The sequence below is a fragment of the Alligator mississippiensis genome, chromosome 2 (genome assembly GCF_030867095.1).
Source record: "Alligator mississippiensis isolate rAllMis1 chromosome 2, rAllMis1, whole genome shotgun sequence".
Classification (NCBI taxonomy): domain Eukaryota; kingdom Metazoa; phylum Chordata; order Crocodylia; family Alligatoridae; genus Alligator; species Alligator mississippiensis.
Window position 1 is genome coordinate 74,613,663 of NC_081825.1, and position 25,614 is coordinate 74,639,276.

The 25,614-nt window shown below is 38.9% G+C and overlaps 1 long non-coding RNA gene across 2 annotated transcripts in view; it reads right to left on the bottom strand.

Annotated features, from left to right (window-relative positions):
• Window positions 1-25,614, bottom strand: part of LOC132248560 (uncharacterized) — a 181,876-nt gene that overhangs the window by 77,782 nt on the left and 78,480 nt on the right. For both annotated transcript variants that reach the window (XR_009459783.1, XR_009459784.1), the window contains exon 3: window positions 18,933-19,049. This is a non-coding gene — a long non-coding RNA (uncharacterized LOC132248560). The remainder of the gene's footprint in view (window positions 1-18,932; window positions 19,050-25,614) is intronic.

Consider the following 25,614-nt stretch of genomic DNA (forward strand, 5'->3'; position numbering starts at 1 on the left):
AAAATTATTTTCTGTTTTTGTTTAGTCTTTTCCCCCTCTCTTTTAATTCTCTTAGTTGGTTCCACTTTTGTAGTCAGCCTTCTCTGTTAATCTGTCAACTCCAAATTTGAATGCCAGGCTTATGCAATGGTCAAGAAATTCTGGAAGGTGCTGCAACCCAACTATTCAGGTCACAGCTGCCAGCTCAAATAATGTCAAAAAAAGAAAGTAAATAAGTAAATAATCCATATAAGACTATATTCCCCTATAGTCATTTTGTTTTCTTTCATAAGAAGCCATTCACAACATAACATTTTTACACTAGTATTTCTCAGAATGTTGGACAAATCACCACTCCTATATATATATATATATATATATATATATAAATACCTAGGAATGTGGGCTAGAGAAAGGATTAATTAAGAATGTTTTAGCTTTTTTGAAAACTGGAAGCATGTGTTATATACACATTCATATATACATATATAGATATATAGATATATATATGTGTGTGTGTGTGTATAGCTATATATATCTATACACACACACATAGATATCTATATATCTATATATGTATATATGAATGTGTATATAACACATGCTTCCAGTTTTCAAAAAAGCTAAAACATTCCTAATTAATCCTTTCTCTAGCCCACATTCCTAGGTATTTTCTTTATTTAGGTAAAAAACAACAACAACAACAAGCTAAATTAAAATTACAGCCCGTTTGCCATTTTGTCAGCTATCAGCAACAGTCTCTGAATACCAGGAGGATAATCTTCCAGCATATACGTAAGCCATCAGTGAGTCCATAGATGACCAAGGAGACTAATCTGAGAGCTGTTTGTTTGACTATGGACATGGTAAGTATTTCCAGGTGGAAGGAGTAAATCCTTCTGATGACAGGTCACAGCTCTTTCCCTTTGTCTCTTTTGTCTAGCTATATCCACAGTTGTGTAGTTTCTTGCAGTGACTGATGTCTTGTCATACACCACAGTGCCACTAGGGACAGTTCACCACTTGAGTCTCCTGGGTATTGATATTAATATTGCATTTCTTTAGACCGGCTTTCAATGTGTCTTTAAGTTTTTTTGCCCACCTCGAAAGTGCTGACCACCACTGAGTTGGGAGTAGAGGACCTGTTTTGGGACCCAGTTGTCAGTCCTCTTTATGATATGTCCTGTCCAACAAAGTTGTTGCTAAATAAACATAGCTTCAATGCTGGTGGTGTTCGCTTGAGCCAGAATGCTGGCATTCATTCTTCTATCCTTCCAATCAATGTAGAGGATTTTCTAAAGACTTCACTGATGGCAGTATTCCAAAGCTTTCAGGTATTTCCAGTATATCATCCAATTTTCCCACCTATTCAACAGGTTAGGGATGACAATAGCTTGGTAGACAACAAGTTTGGCTTCAGTCCTGATGTCATAATCAAAGACCATATGATTTCAGAGACATCCAAAAGAAGTACTAGAAGGTTTTATCTGGTGTTGAATATTATTGTCTATGTTTACTTTTTCCCTGCCTACCCAGGTGGGAAAAACACTCAATAGTCTCCCTGTAATTATAATTTGTAATATGTATAATTCTAATATGTGGAGCAGCAGCTGGCTGTTTTGGGATGGGTTGGTAAAGGATTTTGGTTTTCATGAAGTTAACACTGAGTAAAGCATTTCATACACTTCATAGAAGCAATCAAGAGTACTTGGGGCACTTTGATTAAATTGGCACATGTGATACAATCATCAGCATACTGAAGATCAGCAAGTTTTGGTTACTTTGGATTTGAAATGTAACCAGGTAATGTTTAAGAGATGCCTGATCATGAAATACAGGATGTTGACTACAGATGGAAGTCAACATATAATGAGATTTGGAATAACTATGATACAGATGGCCAACAGTGTTGGTGCAATCATACATCCTTGCTTCATTCCATTTGTGAGAGTGAAGGAGTTCCAAGCCACTGCTTAGGGTGATTACTATTCTGTTGTCATGAAGAAATTTGATAATGTTAACAAATTTTGGTGGGAATCCAAATTTCATCAGTATCTTCCATAGGGCCTCTCTGTTGATTGAATCCAAGGTCCTAGTTAAGTTAATGAAGTTCATGTAAAGATCTTGGTGTTCCTCACAGAGCTATTTCTGCAGTTCATATCTATTATGCCTCTGAGTCACCTGAAACCACATTGGGACTCAGGTAGAACCCTCTACAGAGAGGAAAATGAATCCACATTGAGGAGAATGCTGGCAAGGATCTTTCTAGCTATACAAAGAAGTGCAATGCCATGATAATTGCTGCAATTCAACTTCACTTTTTTCTTCAATACAGAAATAATTTTGGTGTATTTCATGTCACTGGGAATTTGTTCATGTTTCCAGATTTTCATAATGATGAGGTGCAATTGGTGAGAGTTTTTTTCCACCCTGTTTTCTACCTTGCTTATAAATTTCAGCTGGTATTCTATCAAGACAACATGCCTTGTTGTTCTCATCTGCTTACTGGATTTCAAGGCATTTTGATGAATTTGTGAATCTGCAAGGTAGTCCTTAGTGGGGTGGTATGGAATGGGTTCAGTGGTAGTATCTTTGACATTAGAATCTCAGTTCAGGAACTATTGAAAGTTCTCCTTCCACCACATGTTGATGGTAGAGCTATATTTAAGAGTGTTATTTCATCCTTAGCCCTCAGAGGTCAGGCTGTGTGTGCTTAGGTCAGCTTGGGTTACGATGAAGAAAAACTATGCATGTCAAAAAAAACTTTTGCATCTCTTTTGCTTTGTCTTTCTGCCACTTTTTCACACACAAATTTTCCTCTGGGTGTCAGCGTTAATGTGACGTTCAGTATCTTGCTTCTGTTTGTAGCTGATGTAATTCTGCCAAGCTTGGAATGTTTTCCTTTTTCTGCCAATGAGAACTTGAATTTGCCTATCATACTCATCAAACCAGTCCTGAAGTTTCTTTGTGGAGAAGCCTAGAGATTCTTTACACACCACGGATGCCTTTGTTAAGGCTTTCACAGTGATTAGTGGTGTCACCATTCTCAGGGAAGTTGGAGAGCTTGTCACTGAGGCACTGCTGCAGACAATTGACTTTAGCAAGGTCTTTCAAACATTTAATATTGAACCACTTCCTTAGTTGTTTCTTTTGTTTATCTTGGTTTGGGGTGATGCAAATGTACTTGATCAAACATATCAAATGATGATTCATCCAGCAGTCATCTGTGCTGGTTATAGGTCTGGTGAAATGGACATTGTGATAGTGTCAGACACGCACTATGATATAATCAACAGATGCCAGTGCTTTGAGTGAGGTTGCTTCTACAATGTCTTTCATTTTTTGCAATGGCAGAATAAGGAGTCTGTGATGATGAGATCATGCTCTGAGCACTTGATCAGGAGAGGTATTCAATTTGAACTGACTTTCCCCCTTGCTTTCCAAGAGTTGCTTCCAAGAATCATAGCCTCAACGTGGTAGGGAAACCTGTGTGCTACCAATTACTTTGAGAGTGATGTCATCAGGAATTTGTATTCCTGGTAAGGTCACCCATGGCAGAAAGGTTGAAAGTGAGGTTTTCAGACTAATGGTGATCCAAAAATTAAAATAAAAGTCCTGAATGACAGAGCACATAGACGAAGACAGAATGTCTCATAATTGCAGATGAAGGCTGCAGTAAAATAGAAACTTCTGGTCGTCTAGGTTTTCCTTGCCATGGGATCAAGATTTCCTTTTGGCAAAGTATAATGTTTTTGCTGCTGCATGACAGCATCTTCATGATTGAAAGAAGACATGCACAGGCATCTTCCTTCCCCATAAAGTCCTACAGCAATAAGCAGGCCGTGATAGAAGCAGGTGCTTGTCATGGACCTAAACGGATGTGATGACTGGTGTTAATTTTATACCTGGAACTGAGGCACGTGTACAATTTGACAGCTGCTATTATATGACAAAGCAGAACTATTTAGGATCTATTCTGCTCATCCTGTGTGAGGAGGGGGCTAGAAAAGGTGCCCTAATTATAATCTATCTTTCTTTTTCTTAACTGATAAAATCACATCCAGTGGAATCACTCTATTTGTGGTGCAACTCAACTAATGAAGTGTGCAATCTGGAACGTCTGCACCCTGATGGAAAACCCTAACAGTGACCAGCTGAAGTGAAGAACAGCACTTCTGACCAGAGAATTTGCAAGGTTTGATATTTCCATTGCTTTATTTAGTGAGACTAGACTTGCAGAAGAAAGGAGGCAAACAGAGCATAATGTTGGCTACCCCCTTTTTTTTTTGGAAAGGAAAAAGGCAAAAAAGACAGACACATCCACAGCAATGATTTTGCTATCAAGGCCAAAATATCCAGTTGGCATCAATGAGTGCCTCATTACCCTCCATCTTCAACTCACCAGCAGACAACATACAATGGTCATCAGTGCGTATGTCCTGACCCTTGATGCAGGTGACAAAACAAAAGAAGAATTCTATTCTAAACTCAACTGAGGCCCGTCATCTGTCCCTCAAGAAAGTAAGATTAGTTTTCTTCATGATTTAAGTGCAAAAATTGGCAGGGATTCTGAGCTCTGGAAAGGAACACTTGGGAAAAACAGGGGTGGGGCAAGTCAATTTACCATTTAATTACAATAATAAATATTGTCTTTATTATTTTTATACATGGAATGCATCACTAAATATATTTCTTTTACTTTCAGAAATGTGGCACATGAACTTCCAGCCCAAGGTAGAAACAGAAGAAGGTAGCTTCAAATCCCATAAAATCTTCTGATTCTGTGTTACTTAATTAAGGAAATCACAGGGAAACTGCATTATGTCCAGAACTTCTGCCATGCTTTTGTCTGCCCTCAACTACATGACCAATATTGGGGCTTATTGAGACAGATTGTTGGAGGACAGTCTTGATGAAACTTGATAGAATCTTCAGGTGCGTCCGGACAAGTGTGGCCATGTGGTATGTGGTGCCACAAACATGTCTGCAGCACTACATACCGCACAGTCAGGTATTCTCCACGCTGGATATCCAGGGGTCAAAAAAACCCTGTGGAAAACAAAACAGAGCAGTGTACTCATGGGCAGCTCACACTGTTGAAAAGTGGAGCTGTGCCACCCAGAGCTGCGCTGCAGCTGCCAGCTAGTCTCTGCCTGGCAGGATCGCTGCTGCTGCAGCATCCCCAGGAGGCCCCCAGGACTCCAGGTAACGCTGATGGGGCCACCAGAGTGCTGGCCACAGCCTCACCTGCTGCCCTCAGGGTAACTTGTTGCATGCCAAAGCGTGCGTGGCGTTGGCATTCCCCGGGGACAAGTAGCTGTGGAGCAAAGTGCACCACCACTACTTGTTCCTGGGGAACCAAATGTCCACGTGTGTCTGGACGCAGCCTTCAAGGACAGAAATTTCTTCTATCTTGTTTTAGTGAGCCAGGATCCTTTAACCTGAGGCTGGACAGGGGTGAAGTATTTATTTCTTTATGCATAAAAGTTTTCCAGTTATTAAAAAAAATGAGTTTTTTGGTTTCAAAGTTAGACTGTCATATCATGCACACAAAACTGCATGAAGAGATCAATATATAAATCTGTATTAGGTACTCAGGTAACTATTTGTATAATCAAAAAAACCCCACCAGATGCACCTATGAAAGAGTTGGGACACAAAAGTCCATTATCCCACCTAGCTTTAGAAATCTGGTATTTGATTCAATAAGAGAGTCTTTATGCATATAGAAAGTGGGAAGTGCCTTTAATATCAGTTATTCAAAGGACCCCGTGATGTATAGTTATATTTAGTCTGAGTTAGATTCAGTTAATTCAAAATAGTCTCCTGCCATACTCTATAATATTGGTTTGAGGAAAAACACGTCATCAGCACAGTGCCCACTAACAGCTATCTTTTAATTTTTTGGAACAGAGAAAATAATGCAATATTAATTACATTTCATGCTTAGCTTTAGTCTTTTTTTCTCCTGACATCTCCCTGTTTTTCAACTCATCTCCCTCAGTCAAACTCATAGTAATATAATAGGGAGCTCCCCTATCATTGTGTTAGCTAGACATTTCTTTTAATAAATAGGGTCTGAAATACAGGACATAATAGACATATGAGTGTATTAAGTTTAAAGTTTTGAATCTATCAACTTGTAGAGTACTATTCAGCTTTGATTCCAACACAAAAGAGAGAAAAAGGAAATGATGCAATTAGTTTAAAGCTAGTGATTATTCAAATACTCTGAGTTTCCACTGTTGTAACCGTAAACTGAAGCTGGCTTTTAAATGTAGTACTATAAACTACAAATGCCAACACAGTGCATGTAGCTGTTACTATTTTAATCCTTTAGTGAATCTCTTCTTGCTTAGGGATTTCACTCAGGATGCCTTTTAATATAATTTTATTAGATTTTTTTTTTTTTTTTTAGTATTTTAGTGGATTTACATAAGGATAATCTTATTTAATTACATGATTACTGTAAATAAAGGTGTGAAGTACTAAGTATGCAGTTATACAATTTTTTTTAACGTTTAGTCAGTCATTTCCAAAGCATTTTTTTCAATACACCAAAAGCAATTATTGTATATCACAAACTATTAAGCTGGACTTAGAATTTTGTTTTAAAATCACAAAATGGAGTGAATAATTAATATACTCACTGGATAAATAGTTAACTTTTAATACTGACCTAGCTTTTGATTTGCTTAAATTCATTTAAAAAGTAAAATTGCACTCAATGTAAGTGTGTATCACATTACAATGAAAAGAAATAAAGTACAGGTTACAAAGTCAATTATTCAGAAGATAGGACTTGCTTATATTAAGGTTTTTCATCCCCCAGTATTAAATGATGGCATAGTAACAGCCATTACTACACTGTGCTGGTGGCCCACAGTTATTTTTAGCCCCTATGTCGCCATAGCAACACACTATACCAAGGGTGCATGTCACTACAGTGACGTAGCTGCAGTGTCACGGCTTGTGCCTGTCGATGCTACATCACTGCAGCATGTTGCTATGGCAACCTAGCATCATGGGTAGATGCACCCATTGTCTGTAAGTAGATGTAGCCAAATGAAGATCAGCTGATCCACTTCTAGCTGATCCACATCTTCCTAGCTATACAAGAAAGTGCAATACCAAGTGCTATACAAAGAAGTACAAACTCACTGGGCAACTCAGACATTGTCCACTGCCCTTCAGGGTCCTGACCCTGTTGCTCCTGGAAATTCAGGAACCCAATATCATGGGACAACTGCAAATGGGAAAATGCTTAGTTCCCTTGCTTCTAGAGGTGTGCCCCAGGAATCTCCCAGCAAGGGATTCCCTGGATGTGTTTACCTGGGTATGTAAACGGAGGATTGGGAATGGGAGAATGAAAATGAGGGAACAGAAATATCCAGTGTGCAGGCCTCTGAAACTCCGAGAGTGCTTGCCTGGGATGGCTAGAGTGTGTGGGAAACCTTGGGTTGGCTGCAGTCTACCTCATAAAGTAAATAGACAAAAAACCCCACAAATTTATACTATCTATTGTTGTAGCCACAGTTTTGGGCATTTGTAGCATGACAAGGGGTATGGAAATATGTTTTCTTGGCCTGTGTGTCACCATAAAAGTTTTTATGGTGGCATAAAGGGGATGTCTATTACCAGCCATTCAGACAGGGTATAGTGAATGACTCATTATCTAATAATTGTATTATCTTGCCTATTTGATGTATGAATTATTTGCTTCACACTATCCCTGTGCTGAATACAGGATTCTTGCAATTTCCTCATTGACTTTTTCCATGGTGCTATCACTACAGTGCTTGTATGTTTCTCAAAAATTAAAATTTTACAAGAGCTGTGTAAAATAAGTAGCTACCTACAAGTATGCTGACCATATGGAAATCTGGGATATCATCTGAGAAATCTGGGACACTGCCCATTCCCACCATGCTCTCACAAGTTAGCAGTGAGTGGGGCTATGTGCCAGGCAGGCAGAGGTGCCTGCTTGCCTGCCCACCTGCAAGGCATCCCATACCCTTGCATTTCTGGGACTCCTGTTATATGTCCCAACAGCCAGCCATAACCAGCCTCTGAAATCAAGGAGTGTCCCGGCTAAAACAGGACATATGGTCAACCTAACTACAAGCCCTAATGTACCAATTGGAAACTGAGGCAGAGTGAAATTAAGTTGACTGATTTTTCAGGGTATTCAGTATTACAGACCACTTATGTAATAATAGCTACCTATGAAATGTTTGGTTTAAGTGATTTAAGTGATACATGCATCACACAAAGACTCTATGGCAGAAGCAGGGATAGAATTTCAGTTTTTCAGGGAAGCTTCAGCACCCTGGCAAATAGCAACAACAATTTCTTGGAAACTCCTTTCAGCCCTGAATTCTTGGTTTAAAGCATACCAAGATAGCAGATAGAATCTTTGGGGAATTTATCTGTTAACCTCTAACTAGACCCTGAGAAAGATGTCAAACAGATATAAAAAAAATCATCACTTTTTAAATCTGGGCCTTTTCCCCCTACCAAATATTAAGTCCTGGTTCCAAAGAATTCTTAAGACAGTTTTAAGAACATTTTTAAAACTGGACAAAGCTATTTATTTTCTCTGATCCTATTCTCTGAAATTGATTTTTTTTTTCTTTTTTTGCTGAAACTTGCACTGGCTTAAATGTGGGCAGATGTCAGTCCTGGAAAATTTTCACCTAAATGAAGTCTGGCAAAGTTGTTAACAACTTTAAAAACAAGATCTTATGGGACATGTCAGGCAAACTCAGATGTAAGCGCTGTCACTAGCTCTGATAGGAAGCAAATCTTTATCAATAAACCAGTGGTTCTCAACCTTTTGAGACTCACTGCACCCCTCATTAGATTCTAACTCAGCTTTGGAAATGCCAGATCTTAACTTTTGCTTGAGTTTTGAGTATGGGAAAATAGAGCAATTTCTCTTTTGAAAGACCAAAACAAGTCAGAATTCTTTTAACATGATGGATTTCTGTTTAAAATCTTGGGGTTACTTTTTGATATATGTATAGGTGTTTGCATACCTAAGAGTGCTAATATTGTGCAGCACCTCACAACATACACAAAGGATCTCAAGGAATCCTGGTGAGGAATCACTGGAATAAGCAGAGAAGCTTGAGAAAGGAAACTGTAAAACAAATGAGGACTTGGTTACTTTTTGAAAGATAATTGTATTGCAGTTTATATGGAATATGGTGTTCTGTAACAGGGCACTGTCCTCAGGCCCTGTTACGATGCAGACTGTCCCACCAGACCAAAGCTCCCAGAAAAACTTCCTGGCAGAACCTGGGATGGTGGTGCAATTAGCGGAGCTGAGCAGCCATAGTCCAGAGTTTGAACTGTGTCCCATCTGGTCCATAACAGCTGCTCAGGGTCACAGACATCCAGAAACAGCTCCTATTGGCCAACAGGAGTTCTGCTGGAAGGCAAAAGGGGTTGCCAGCATAACTGAAGTCCCTTGCAGAGGGGAAGCATGAAAGGAGATGGGCTTGTGTAAGCCATGAGGAGGCACAGAGACAGTGCCAGGAGACAGAACAGTAAGCCGGAGCCGGGGACAAAGCCAGACCCAGGAAGAACAAATTCCCCTACTAGAGAGGCAGTACAGAGAGCCGCAGCACAGGGAGAGAGTTACCTGGACTGGCGAGTCAAAAATTTCAGAGTGCTCTAGCACAGGGGCCAATGAGGTAAACCTTAATGAGGAAAGGGATCGGGATGAGCTCCCTTATGGCTAAACTATAAATAAGGACTGAGGGATGACTAACAAGTTGATCACTACAATGTAAAGGAATTGATTAATTGGATGTTGATAAACCTATTGGTTGATGGAATGTAAACATGGATTAATTAAGGGATGATATGCATTAGTTGATAAAAAATAAATAAGGACAAAATTGAATGAGGATAAGGTTGTTAACTGATAAGAGAAAAGATTGAAGAATCAATGGTGCAGGGATGTATGTACCCAATGGTACAATATAAATAAAGTACCAAATTGTTATGTGGACCAGTGGCAACAAACTTACTGAAAAAGGAAGCAAAATATAAACTCCCACGGGTACCATGAACCTGCAGGTATTGGACTATTAACTATCTCCCTGTTGGCAAGAGACTGGCATGACTGGTTGGCAGCTGGGAACTACAACATATTTAATGTGAGGATGAGATGCTGAAGGAGATCATGGGCCTGAGCCTGTATAGATGTGGTAAGGCCAAGGTATAAGGAAGGTGAAGCCCTGTGAAAAAACATCTTGCTGTGATTCCTACCACTAATAGTAACACCTCCCTTCTTCTCTTTCTTTTCTTTTGAACATCAAGGCATGGCAGGAGAGTCATAAGGGAGACCCCAAAGTGGGGGATTAAGCAAGTGAGCAGAGACATCTTGAGGAGATAATTCCCATATGTTCCAATAACATGTGAAGAATATTTGCAGCAAAATATCAAATGACTATAAATGTTAAAAAGAAATATATATATATAGAGAGAGAACAAACACACATAAGCATCTATGTATGCACATTCAGCTATGGGGGGAACATCTCAAAACACTTTACGTGTGAAGATTTTCAGACACTGGCAAATATGCAGTTAAATGTACATATTGTTGTACAACAGTAGTGGTGAGTAAATGAGTACTACACGTAATGTAGATGCCAATGATTTTCTGTAAGGAAAAAGGTCAAGCAACATTGACAAGCTTTCAACCATGAAATAATAGTCAGCAGATCCACATGTACCAGATTTTACTACAACTTATCTCCTCTCCAGAAAGAATAACTAGGTAAGGATATTTACCTTATACAGTGCTCCTAAGAATGAAGAGTTCCAGACTATTTCAGAACAACAGAGGAAGCATATTTCAATATCTGCTGACCTTATACGGAAAAACATTTTTCTATGCATTCCTTTATTTACATCAAGTAGACTTCAGTTCAAGTATTTGCAGAAATAACGCTAGGTAATAGAGATTACCTCAAAAAAAAAAAAGGGGGGGGGGATGTTCTAAACTAGTTAATGTTTATGTAGAGGCAAAAAGCTAATATCCAGAATGCCTCTTAGAAACCAGTTCTCAGCCATGTACATCAAGCATTACTTAGACGATATGTTCCCAGAATGAAAAAAAAAATTGTACCATATTCTGCACCTGCTTCCATTTCTGGATTGAAATTTTACATGGCAGCAAAAAGGTTCTGACTTTGTACTGTGGAAAAAAGACCTATTTCTTTCAGTCGCCTTATTAGTTTAATGTGGCAAGAAAGCCAATACTATTATTTGTTACATGATTAAATTAATTTGAAATAACAGTAAAAAAACAAAATGGACCTTTATTTTAATCAAATATAAGAATAATAGCATTAAAATACTCTGGAGAAAGAGAAAGATTATATGCTTCCATTAAAACAGATAAGCAGAATATTTGTTTTATCCTTTTATGGATCTTAGTTCAGTGTTTTTCAGTCTTAAAGTATATCACTATTATTCCTTAGCATTCAAGATAACTGATGTGTGTGTATGTACATGTGCAAACTAAAGCCAACCCCCCCAAAAGTGTTGTATACAATGTCCAGGTTTTTATTTGCAGTACATTACAGTCTGTGCTAATATATAGTAAGACAGATGCTTAGATTTGTTCATCAATTTTCAGTTTTTTATATAGCTTACTCTAAATTACTTGACTCTAACCTTTTTAATAACCAGTTAAAACTATGAAACTATATCTTTCAATTATAAAATTGAAGTATGGGATTAAATACTGAATAAATTCCAGTTTTGTTATTCAAAGTCTATAAGATACAGATAAATGATGTAAGCATACCTCCACAGCACTCAGGTACTCTATCATGTTGACCTACACATAGGCAGGAGTCTGAAGTGCTGACAAAAGCTTCAGCTACAATGAAGTGTTATAAGCTTGGCCACCTAAATCCTGCCATGATGGTTGTGTACTATAGGCTGTTATAATGGTCAGAAATGGATTTATGGGTTGGCTAGGGATCTAACCAATTTGCCTTCTGTGGGGGTTGCAAGGGATTTTTCCTTTTTTGTTAATATACACAAGGAACATCAGAATAGTTTTCATCTATCTCACAACATTTCACAAGCCTGGTTAATTAGAATAGAGTAGGAGGCAGCAATGTTTTCCAGTGGGGGGCCAGATTGGGTGTAAGCAGGGTGGGCACTAGGACCAGTTACCTCTGTCGCTTCTCCAGGCTGCCTTCCTGTGGCAGGCCACAGGGAGAGCTCTACTTTGCCACAGCCCCAGGCAACTGACTGCAGTACAGCAGAGGGCAGGCTCTGCCCGCTGCTGAATCCTGAGGTGCCCAACTACATTGCAGTTGCAGGGAGTGCCCAGCTGCTGAATACCTCTGAAACCACAGCTTGTGGCCTGGAACCAAAGGACCCACAGGCTAGATGCAGCCTGTGGGCCACAGGTGGCTGGCCACAGATGGCAAGAAAGCATTTATTTATTTTATACACATATATTACAGGAGTGGGTGAGGGAAAATGCATTCAACTAATGCTATTGAGATTTGCATTACCTGGTGCAAAACAAAAGATGTTAATACTAATTTCTGGGATAACTGTCAGAATAGGGCATGACAGGCAGCAGTCATAGTCCTTAAGGCCTTTCTGTTATCCATGGCCTGCAAAAGCTGAATTAATCCTTATATGTGTCTTTAGTTTTCCTCAGAAACTGAGAGATGGAGAGCTCAGTAGCAGAGCTACATACCCTTAGAAGGGTAAGGCAAATAGTATGGCTAAAAGTCTGCTATACTTGCATGTTTTAGAAGGCTGTTAAATTGAATAAAGAGAGGGAGTTAGCTGTGTCAGTCTGAAGTCAGGCAGAAGACAGGATAGATTAGCACCTTATAAGTAAATTTATTGTAGATTTGCACCTTATAACTAAATCAGAGATGCAGAGCTTATGCTTTCATAAGCAGCAGATTGTCATCAGTTGATATAAACCCACTGCTTTCGAAAGCTTATGCTATGCTAAAGCTTATGTATCTCTAATTGAGTTAGTCTATGAGAAGAAAATGTAATAAAGTCATAGGCTATTTGCCTTAATTCTGTCCCTGGGCCTGTCTCTAGTGCAATGTTTACATTATATTTTCTTGAGCCTGCATCTAATCTTTATGGGCATAAATCAGGATCTATATGACAATGACATCTTAATAATTAGGTTATTAAACAAATGTATACATCATAATTTCATTGAAAGAGATATATTTACAGAGTCAGAACATATTGAATTACTTGCTGGGATGGAAGAGGGAGATGATGTATGGGATGAACTCAAGCTGTCTTTTAAAATTTCAGAGGGGAAAGGATGTACACTCCTTAACACAAGGCAAAGCAATAAGGAAACAAATTAGCAAACATGATAACCAGGGGAACAATAAATCTGCCCAGTAGTGTCAGGCATGTAGTGTATGGATACCTGATAATTTAAAGCCATGAAAATGGATTACAAATCTGCAAGGATACACTGAAGCTCATGCTTCTTAACAGGATTATGCAAGTTATACAAAGCGGTAGCTCTTGACAAAAGGTAACAGAAAGAAAGCAGAACTACGTAATCTTAAATACTAACAGGCAAGGAGAGGGAGAAGGCTAAAAACATAGGTATCTGTCAAAAAATTCTCTTCCTGTTTGTTTAGTTTCTCTCTCCCCCCTTTCAACACTAGTTTTGTTAACCATTTAGAAAAAGAGAACAGACTGACATTTAAATACAATTAAAAATGCTTCTAAGCAAGCTTTGGAAATCCAAAGAATCAATGCTATATGCCTGCAGTTCCACTAATATGGTTTCTTCACTACCTGAATTAGGCCTCACATTATAGACAAATTAAGTTAGGACTGCGTCTATTACAACATATTTGGAAGACAGAAAATGAATTTGATACTCCTCAGCTACTTCAGTGCTAATCTCTATTTCAGAAATACATCGGCAAGCTGTGTGTTTTTCCCAGCCTACAATTTTAAATATTTTATATGTTCTAGCAGTAGTCTCTCAGGCTAGGTTTGAACCAAGTGATTTAAAAATAAAAGTATGAAAGGATCTTAAATATTACTTAATTCCATTTTCTTCACTCTACTACTGCTCCCACTATTTTTCCAGAAGTATCAAATGCTTAATTCTATTACAGCAACTGTCAGTAAAGTATTTTAGTGCTTAAATGTTAAGTGCCAGCGTAGCATAGGACTTTTCTGATAATGAGTACCCCCAGACTGTATTACCTAACATGCTGAGCTAAAATCTGACTGCTCCACCGAGGAATAGGATCAGGAGACTCCAGTACAGTTCTGATCCTGAGACCGAAAAACAGCTATTTTTGGTCACAATCCTGCCCACCACATCAGAGTCTTGAACCAGCCCTAGTGCAGTGGGTATGTTGAGACTGACAATCAGCTGTTTATCCATCCCAGTCATCCCGAGCACCAGAGGGGCTCGTATGTGTTGCAAGAGCTAGGACCAACAAATAGCTGTTCGGCAGTCCCAGCCCACCCACTACACTGGAGTCTTGAACTGGCTCTTGTACGGTGGGGAGGCAGAAACCTACAAACAGCTCTTTGTTGGTCCCAGCCCAAAGTGCAACAGAGTCTTCAAAGGCTCTGGCACTTAGGACATGTTTTATTTTGATTGCAGTAAGCATTACCATGTGAATGCTCAGAAAACTTTCTAACTCATAGTAATGCTTACCATGATCAAAATAAAACACATCCTAAATTTAACATGCAACAAAGCTCATAGTTTGAAATGTGAGTTATAATGATGATATAAATGTTTAAATAATTTCAAATATAAAAATTAATTCATTCAAATCCTTATTTGTTTGCTTATCAAAAGGAGAGTGACTACTTTGTATTAACTGTTTACTTCAACCAAATTTCCTAATGATGTTGAGTTAATTTTTTTTTAAACATAGACACTACACTCAATAGTCTTTTGTATTCAATTTGAAAATGTTTCCTCAAACACCTGACCCTTGTCAGTGGAAAGGGATTCAACACTTTCAAAAAAAATGACAATAACGCTTTGTAAGAACAAAGTTATTTAAATGGCATTTATCTGCTATTTGTCTTATTCTATATTGCCATTTTCCCCCACAGAGTGCTAATAAGTGCTTGCTGTTGAAGAGGTTTACATTTAACATCTGTCACTTGTATCCAGAAGTAGCACCTACAGGGAACCGTCAAATAGATTGTTATTCTCTTCTGTAGCACCAGCAAATCTGTCTCACATCATTTACATACAGATAGTTATAGGCATTCATCATTTCATTACGCTGACTGCCTCACTATTCTGATGCATAATGCCTCTTTAATGAGCCTCAAAAAATAGACTATTCTTTGATTTATGACTGCTTAACTAAAAAATTATACAAATTGACAAAAACTTATCATAAAGCATTTTTGTTTTTCCTCTACCTTACACGTAAATTTAACAGTGACTCACAAGTTAATCTCATTATTTGTTTCTTTTACAAAGAGATCAAATTTTGATGTTCTATGTTTTAGTGTCACTACTGTTAATAGGAATATTTTCAGCTTCCTGAGAAAGTCACACTAGTACTAAAATTTTGGAAATTAAAATTGATCATTTTTCACAGAAACAAATGAAATGGACATCCTCTTTCAATATTACTATACTTCAATTACTCTAGGCTTTCTAAATTATAATATGGAATATTGCTGTACTGGTCATGCACAAATGACTCATAAAAGAGCCAATTTCCATGTTCAAGTAAATTGAACTGTGCTTTATAGTATGAACGTCAGCTACGTCATGCACACAGACGGTTTCCACTAAAGAAGTCATTTGCCTAAAAAACAGGTTAAAAGCTACAGCATGTTAGAGTATTACAAATATATCTAAAGCAACAAGGGAATGCTGAGGATTAATGAGGTTTCTGCTTCTTTCACTCAGCTCACTGTGCAAAGACATTGCAAGAATTTTATCAGTAAGCATACTAGGTCTCCAACGACTCCCTCTAACCCCATTGTGATCGTTAGGGCTATGAATATAACTAGGGATCTCAATTTTGAGTATCCAACCTGAAAAGGGCTTGAAATGCAGAATATTTTTCATCTGAAGGTCATGCACCTTTAAATTAGCCAACGGGGGGGGGGGGGGGGGGAGCCCTTATGAATGCAATGGAAATGTATAGAGAATTTTAAAAAATAGCAAAATACTTTATATTAAGGTAACAGATGGCAAACTACATTCCCCAGATCATTCTAAAAGTCACCTTTAAGCAAAAAAATCCTGAAAAAGTAACATGCAGTAATACTGCATATTCAAGAAGTTTGAACATTTTTCATTAGATGCAGAAATATTTTTAGATGACAAAGAGATTTAAGGGTTGAAAACATACTGATCTATTTGACCCTGCGGGGATAAAAAAGAATAAATATATAGAACACAATCAGAATTCTCATGTTTTCATGGTTAGCTAATACAGTCATTTCAAAAAGAGAACTCCAATTAATAATGAGGAAAATGTCTGCATTTCACTTACTGCAGAAGTCAGGCTTTTAGGAATATAAATATGGTCACCCCCAGGCTATATCAAAGTCTTATAAATATATGAATTCGTACATCTGCATGTTTCTATCATTTCAAGAAATCATGTTTAGTTTTATTTCCATCATAAATGTGGGAAGTAAGATTTTTGTTTTGCTTTGCTTATATTTAAGATGCACTTTTTTTCTATCAATAGGATTCATGGTACTTACTATAATAATAAATGTTTTCATACAGTGCACCAGAAAAAACATTTCTTGCACCCAAACAAGAACCTCTAAAACAGCCAGAACTTCAAAACTCAAATAATCAAGTTCAGCTACAGAGTAACGCCAAAAAATGTCCATCAAATTCACTCTGGTAAGCAAAATGAACTTCTTTCCATCTTGTCTTCAACCACTATGGCAACATTCAGTTTAAAACACATCTAAAAAACTCAGTTGCTCTGTTGCTCTCACAAGTTCAGTTTATACTTTTTACCAGGCAGGACAGTTTTTCTTTCTCCTGAGCCCATTTCAAACATGTCCTCTTCTACACATTCAGATAGCATGTAAGGGCATGTAACTGAGAAGAATAACTGGGTATTTACCATATTGGTTACTTCTAGTTTCCATATAGTGATTCTACTCAATACTAAATAAGCAGAGGTGAGACTGTGATTCTAGAGCCATAAGAAAAGAAGTATGGGAACAGGATGATAGCCAGGTGAATTTGGGACAATATGTCTCCCTGCACAACCCATAGTAGTTACACCATTACTTCCTCCTTCCTTTTGTTCACGGATTTTTTTTTAAATTCCTTCTTCCAGAAGACAGATTAATGTAGGCTATGGAGGAGAGCCTACCAACAGAGGAATAAAACTAGATTTTCAGAACAATCAGCGGGTGTGTCTACATGGGATGTTTACTGCACACTGGCCAAATCACACTGCACAATAGAGCTGTGGCGGAGCACAGGGTGCTCCTGCCACTTTAAAGGCCTGGAGCTGGCAGCCTCCACGTGCCTGATTGTGGCAGCCATTTTGAGGCTTATATAAACCAGGCAGTTTGGCTGCAGGAGGTCAGGCAGCAACATTGCCTGGCCGTAGGGCTGTTGTGATTGACCAGAGGTAAGGGGGAGCTGCAAGGGGATGTCAGGAGGCTCCTGGTCCTGGGCATGACCTGAAACTGCACCCTGCCAGGAGTGGGTGGTCTGGTGGGGCTCTCAGTGGCGCGGGAGCCCCCAGGAAATGCCAGGCCAGTTATCACCCCGGTGAAAGGCGAGTCGGGGCGCCTTAACCCCTAGCTCCCACCACCACCGGGTGGGTGACCCCTGAGTGTTATGTGGGCCGAAAGGGCCAGTGTTATGGGGGGCCCAGAGAGGGCGGACCCCGAGAGTAGCAATGATGTGGGCGAGGTGCTGCGGTGGCTCCTAGGAGGAAGGGAGTAGCGGCACGGTGAAGCCTGGAGATAGAGTGAGTGGCTAGAGAGACCCAGCCCAAAGGGGAGAGTACCCTCGACTGGCACATGCTGGGGCCAGGACCAGTGAGGGTCAAAAGGGCCAGGGGCCCACCGTGAGGGACGCCCAAGAGCCAGGGGCCTGGGGTCCTGACTGGCCTTGAGGTGGGCCAGGGCAAGAGGCCGAAGGTTCTGGGGGAACCACACCCGAGAGGGGAAGATAGCTTCGGGGGGGTAAGGTAGCCCAGTTGACGACAGAGTGGCCGCCTGAGTAGCGAAGATCATAGTGGGGTCTTGCATGGAAGATTCTGGGGCCCAGTGTGTGGCCGGTGAGGAAGAACACCATGATGCCATCTGCGAGGCTTGGGCTGCGGTATTAGGGGAGGTCGGAGCCGCAGAGCGCCCCTTGGCATCGGGGCAGTACGAAGGGCAGCCTCCCGCTTAATTAACAACTTAATTGAACTAGTTATCATCAAAGGCGTGGCGGGCGAGATAGGCGGGCGGTTGCCCAGAGACAGGGGGCGGGCCGTGGAGATCGGCCCGAGGAGGCCCTCTGTCACAAGAGCGTTAGAGCACAAACTGTCTAATAGCCTACTGCGCAGTATTACTAAGCTAATGTGCATTAAGCATCACTAATTCACTGTGCACCAGTGCTAATGCACAGTAATTTTAGCTACTAAGCACTGAGTTAGTCCTTTATTAATGAACTAGAAAACCTCTGTGAAGCTGTAAGTGTGAAGTATCTAAGGCACATTAATGAACGTGTGGATGTCCCTGGTGTTGAGCACTTTTTAAAAGTCTGGTCAATGTCAGAAAATTCCTTGGACAACATAAAATCAGTAAATATTTCCAACATTTTCTTTAAACATTTTGTGAGAGCATAAGCGTAAGGGACACTTTCTCTGGAAGAATATTAAATTATCCAGTCACACAAAAACATTTATAAATTATGTTTCATTCTGTTCAGAACTACTTACAGTTAGCTGATCCTATAAACTGATTGAATACTTCAGCCAGTGTACTGTTCACATGAGGAGAAAATCCAGAGGGTATTCTGTCCTTTCATCTAGTTTTTAGTGTTTCTGGATATATGTCTACAAAATAAACAATTCAGAATAAATAAAAACACAGCTGATATATCTTAAACCAGATTATTAAATATAAAAAGGATAAAAAAGTTTTACAGTAATTTCTGGCAATGTCTGCCACTTCCCTCAAGGTATAATTAACACTTTGCAAAAGATAAAACTTTAAATTCTGCTATTATTTTTAAATCTCTGCAACCCAACTGACTTAAGAGTTCTTGGATCTCATGGTCGACATGTAGTATTGAACAGCTGTTATTGTTACACCTAAGCAGCCATCTGGTGGTCTGAAGGAAGAAGCATAATGACTACAGAGGGAATTGGTAGAGTCTTCCTAAGCAACATAAATAGGCTTCCATGCAGTATGTATGTGAACTTTAGTACATATTACAAAGGTATGTAGACCAAGCAATATTCATTTTAACAAAAAGATAATTCCACTGAAAACTAAAAATAAAATTAAGTAAACTGCATAAAGTATTTGTAAACTACACAAAGATCAAGTCCTATATGGATTGAAAGTGATGAAGCCAATAAAAGAGTTTAAGAATTCCATTTCTTTGAATAACTTATCTTGTACATTTGATGTCCTGTAGATTCTCTACCCTCATTTGCCACTTCCCATTTAGTTTTGGTTCTCCCTTTCCATTCTTGTATTATGTCATGTAAACCCAGATGCATTTGCCCTCTTTAACCTTTCTGACAGAAATCCCAGCCTAAAACCCTTGCCTACCCAATGCCTTTTAAACTCTTCATTTCTCCTTTTTAATGACCGCTATGTTCCACCAGTAAAGATATCCTCTACAATTCGTCTGGTTCTTCACTACTCCTGGTAATAAAGAGCCTATTTCACAGTCCTGTAAATTGTTCTTAATTCATTCCAACAAAGTTATATGCATTTGTGCTTAGATCTTAAACTGAATAATACAGGCCTGTTCCCCTAGCGTATTAGTAAAGCTTCTAATTTATTTTTAACTGAAGTAAAATATATGTTGTTTTATATGGGACGATGCGCCTCACCATCAGCACACTCCCTTTTCAAAATTCTAGATCCAGCTATTGTCCTACTCAAAGAGCAAAATTTGATAAAACTCCAAACAATTCTAGCACATGGAATAGAGATGTTTGGTACAGCTGCACAGCATAAGATGAAACTAATATTTAATCACTAGAAGGGTTATCAAAATCAAAATCAACCAGAGCATACTCTTTTGTAAGACACATCATAAAAACTAAAATTAAATAATTTTGTCCTACCCATGCAATCATTTATTTTGAAGGGGCTAAAAGCCTTAGGAGGAAGAGAAATATCAGTGCACTCTTCATTAAGCAGCTTTTTTTAACCACACTTTGAGATAAAACTCAAAGGAAAGGGCGGCTGCTTTTCCTTTTAGCAGGAAGTGAGCAGACTATATTAGTGAGCAGACTATATTACAACCCAAGTTTTCTTTCAATTCTTGCATTATATTGTTGTGAAAAACAGTCACAGGTCTTTCCCTTCCACTCCACAGCAAGCTTTTAGTAAGATTTGGCATCTCAACAGTCTGCCAGCAAGTCCCCTGTAGTTCCATCCCTAAACATTCCAGCTAAATAGTATCTGTTAAAAGCCTCCAAATACTGTAGCAATACTTAAAGAATTAACTCAAGGATATCATATTTAGTTCTACTGAAGTTTACCTTTCCTACATTTGTATTCAGAATGGGAGGTCAGGGCATAATAACAGCAGCTATGTATAAACCCTACTGTGATTGCTATAACTAAGGACAGACATTACACATACATCGGCTTAAGTGATCAGAAACTGGTTTAAACCCATAAAATAACAGATGTTCAGTGCACATAAACCAGTTTGAGAATGACTGAAACTGATCTGAGACAAACCTGGTTGAATGTAGTATCAGACTTAACTGATTTGGCTCAAACTAATTTATGCAATGTCCGTTCCAACCCCTTGCTGGTTTAAATTAAATCAGACATCCCCAGCATCCCGCCATGCTCTCTGGGCTGGGCAGGGCTCTCTGCTCCACAGCAGGGCTGGCCCCTCCCCTCTGCTCCCTGGCTGCAGTTCCTGTAGTCTCTGCAGGCGTTTGCCTGGCTTCTGCTCCCCACACCTCCCGATCCCTCGCTTCCTTCCCCACTCTCTGCTAAGTAGGCATTGTCCCATCCCTCACAGACACCTCCCAGCTTTAGCTAGCAGACCATTTGCTGGCTACCTCTGAGCTGTGGCACATAGGACAAACAGATCAACAGATAGCTGGTTATTTTCCTCTATTGTTTTCTTAATGGGTTGGTAAACACTGAGTTAGGGGTGATAAATATTCCCTGCAGGGCTGGTTCAGAATGACGGAATCACAGCATCCTGCCAGGGCCTGGCCACTCCCCCCTCAGCTGAGCCCTGTGGAAGAGAAAGGAGGGCTCCTCTAGCACCCCTCATCTTCTAGCCTGAGCCACTATAGGCATGTGCCTGCATTTCTGGGATGTCTGTCTGGTTACATAAACTGATTTAGCCCAGCAAGGTTACACTAACCTGCAAAGACTGAATCAATTCAGGCTCACTCTTTTTTGAATATCTGTCCCTAGCCTGGAAGTTCATTTTATTCCAATTGCTTCTTCTTAAAACAGGTTAGAAAAGTAAACTAGATGCATATAAGATTCAAAACTTTAATGTGAACTGCAATTTTATTAAACTATCAACATAGAAAATAAATCAAGAAAAAAATTATATCCAGTAATATTTAAAAATTTGACATTGAAAAACAAACAAACCAAACCCCTCTGCTCTACTTCACCAAAACCAGTAATAAAAATGCTAGAAAACTATAAATTGTACATATATTTATAATATACAAGGCAAACACAGAATAAAATTTCTGTTGATTAAATGAGATTTACTTGCTTGTTTCCTAGTGCTTTGTTTAATTTTGCCTGTATAAAGTCTCATAGGTTAAATCATACAGCATAAATGCCATGGACTATTCATAGTATCTGACAAAATAGCTTGTAGCCTACAAAAGCTCATGCCTTTCTGAACCCCTTATAATCTAAGGGCATCTTTACACACACTCCAGAATAAGGGAGGGGGTGGCACTTTAATTAGAGCAGTTCTTGGGAGTTGCTCTAATTAAAGTGCCTGCAGTGTTTTATATATTCAGGGTCCTGCACTTCAACATGATGGCAGGGCTGCTTTAACTAAAGTTCATTGAGCAAGGTTTAGTTAAAGCACCCCCACCACCATTTTGAAGTGCAGGAACACTAAATGCACATGACACTGAGACTGCTGGAGTGTACTAATTAACACGCTACAGAAGACTTGATTAATCAAGTCTAAGTAGCTCCTAGTACGTTAATTAGCACTCATTGGAGCAGGCATCCGGCATGTGTGTAGGTGCCCTAAGGTGCCATCCTACCTTACCTTCTGGCAAATTCAAACTAACATTGCTAACCAGGTCTCTGCTTAGGGTTTAATTACTTAGAAATATTTTTCTCTGATCCAATGCATCTCAGTATATTATCCATAAAGTTAGCAGCAAACTTGCCAATTGAATAGTCCCTTCCTGCCAATGAGTACAGTATGTTCTATTGCCATCAATGGAAAGATATTACAAGTACATCCTTTCCACTGAAATTCATGATTTTGACAGCAGGATATTTTTATTATGGAGGGAGGTTTCATTATAGAATAGTAGCATACCTAAGGGTGGGGGCAGGGGTGGGTGACCAGAGTAGCAGCTCTGAAAGCCCATTTTGGAGGGAAGGGAGAGTGTTGTGAAAATCAATGCTACCAGAGTGCCTGGCTGGTTGCACCATCATGACCAGCCTATGGCACAGAGCTGCCCTGTTACAATTCTTAAAAAAAAAAAAAAAAAAAAAAAAGTATGCTTCTAGAATTTAGTATAACAGAATTAACAACACAATAATAAAAGTCAAAGTATGGGAGAAATGATGTTTCCATTGCTTGTACAATCTTTGTCATGTCTAGAAAAAAATGACTTAGGGCATTTTCTTTGAATCTGGGAGATGTGGGATTCAGTCATCTTTGGCTCAGGACAGGGAAACGGCAAACAGGAAAATAGGTTTATTTTCAGGAACCCTTTGCAGGAAGGAACCCTTTTCTCCACTGAAAAATGTAGCAATTTGAATGATTCTGTTTATATGCTTTTTGAACAATATACAGGTAAGGAACAATAATAGCTACTTGATATGTAGCAGAAAGCTAGAAGGGCAACAGATAAGCATGTACAGAGAATTTATAGATAGGTACTTGATGGATCAAGGCCTAAACTTAACTTTCATGTTATATTTATGTTAGTTCAATTTACATTATGTTTGTCAATAATTCATCATGACTATGCTAATTAAACCTAATCTGAACTCTTTGATAATGATTAAACATACGACTGCTGAATGTTACAAATGGTCTTTAAGAAACTAAGTGACATTGTTTAACATAGGAATATTGATTACAAATAAGCCTTTCACTTGTAGTTCTTCTCTTGTAAAGATTCTTTGTGCAAATTAATTATAAGATATGAAATATAAACATCTCATTGTAACTTTCTTTTGCATTTCACCACAGCTACGGTTCTTTCATTTTTATTACCGAAGACCGTCACACACTAGAAACAATGCATTGTGATTTAGTCCATCAATAATGGCATGCCTTTATTTGTGCCTTGACAGTGTACCACTGTAGTAGTGTAAGGTTTGACCTAGAAACTACTATGCAAAGCCTAAGCAAAAGTGAATGTTATGTGTCGAATGCCCATCTGCAATGATAAGGAGCAGACAGTCTTAGATAGAGGAAGCTTGAAAACAAAAAACAGAATCAGAGGTACTGGAACAAAGAGCTCATTATAATACTAAAAATCACACCCCGAGGCGGGGAAGATATATGCTAATGGAACATATATGTACGTTAATGAGATACATAGCTAAAACACAGGTATAGAGACATGCTCAGTAAAGAACTCCTTGCGTCACTCCTTCATAACCAATTAGCAAACAAGGATGCTTATGAAGATTCAACCTCTGGTATATAAGGGGCTCAGTATTGAATATGTGTGTGCTTGTCTTGTGAAATTATTCCGCTTGCACCTTTTATTGCTAGCAATAAATCTTTTTTATATTTTCACCCCTGGTATCTTTATTGGCCTTTGCATACCAGGCACGAACCCAGACTTGAGCTGGGGCCTAACAGTAGGTGTACTATTTTGTGCTTTCAGGAAGTCCCTTATGATTTTCACTAACTCATAAAACTAATTTTCACTATCCTCTTCTAACAGGACTGATGACAAAATGTAACCTTTTATTACAAGATAGAAAATGTCTAGTGGTAACTTCTCTAGTAAAACATTTTTCTTTAGTGATTTAATTTATAAAGTTTTGTCTCTTCACATGAATTATGTTCAGTGCTTCAAAGCACATTGTAACCTTTCAGTATTTCAATGAGCCTCTTTCAGTATACTGTCTAAACCCTCAGAAGTGTCATATCATCAAACCATCAAAGATATTCTTGATGCATGTCAAAGCTTTGGAATTCAGAGCTACTGAAAACAGGCACCAGAGCAGTAAAAACATACAAAAATTTTACTATATATCTTTACTATAATGTATCCTTCTATGACTACATCAGCAAAGTAGTAATAGCTCTTGGCAGAGAGCATTCATCTTGGCTGAAAAGCTGTCAGTAGCAACATGGTGGGTGTCAATTAGAATAAAGTATGAAATGCAAACACATTTGCCAATTACATGCATTAGACCTCATAATGACTTATGTCACCAATGTAGTATGGCAATAAATTATCTTAAGGAGACTAATTGTATTTTTTCCATCAGCTGAATTTATCCATTTTGAAGTTACAAAAGGAACATGCAAAAAGTTTCCTTTTAGACAAAGCTATATTCATTTTTTCCCCACTTTAGAACCAACTTGGGCTTCTTAGAATAATAAAAAGGAAAATAACAAATAAATAAAAATAAAACTATTGCCTCTTAATTTTATTTTGATTATCAATTATTTATAAGAGAATGTAATGGTATATTCTGCTTTAAAAAGCAAACAAAATGGCAGACTTTATAAATGAGTTCAGAAAAATTCTGAATTTGTTAATTTGTGTATTTGTGAATACACAGCACAAAACTTCAAGGTGAAGGAGGCATAGGGTTCAGTTACATGTCACACATAGTACATGCTATATTTAGATCAGGGTTGTCTGCAGTCCAAATGGAGGTTTCTGGGCCAGTCTACAGGCTGGATCCAGCCACACTGGAGCCAGTGGGCAGAGCTGGTCTAGTACAGGGCCACATGCAATATGCTTCCCATGCTTGGCACCCTGTGCCTCAGGCAGTGAATGCCAGCCCCACGCAAGGGCTTGCACTGCAGGCAGATTGTAGGCTGCATTCAGTATCATAAGCATTGCCCACAGCCCAGGAGGCTGGCACAGGGCACATGCTGCATGCAGCATCCCATTGGATCAGCCCCAAGTGCTGGCTCTGAGGCTGCTCAGGACTGGGTCCCAGTCTGTCTGTGTGTACGAGAGCTAGCGCTGTCCAGTTAGGTGCCACATGGAGCAT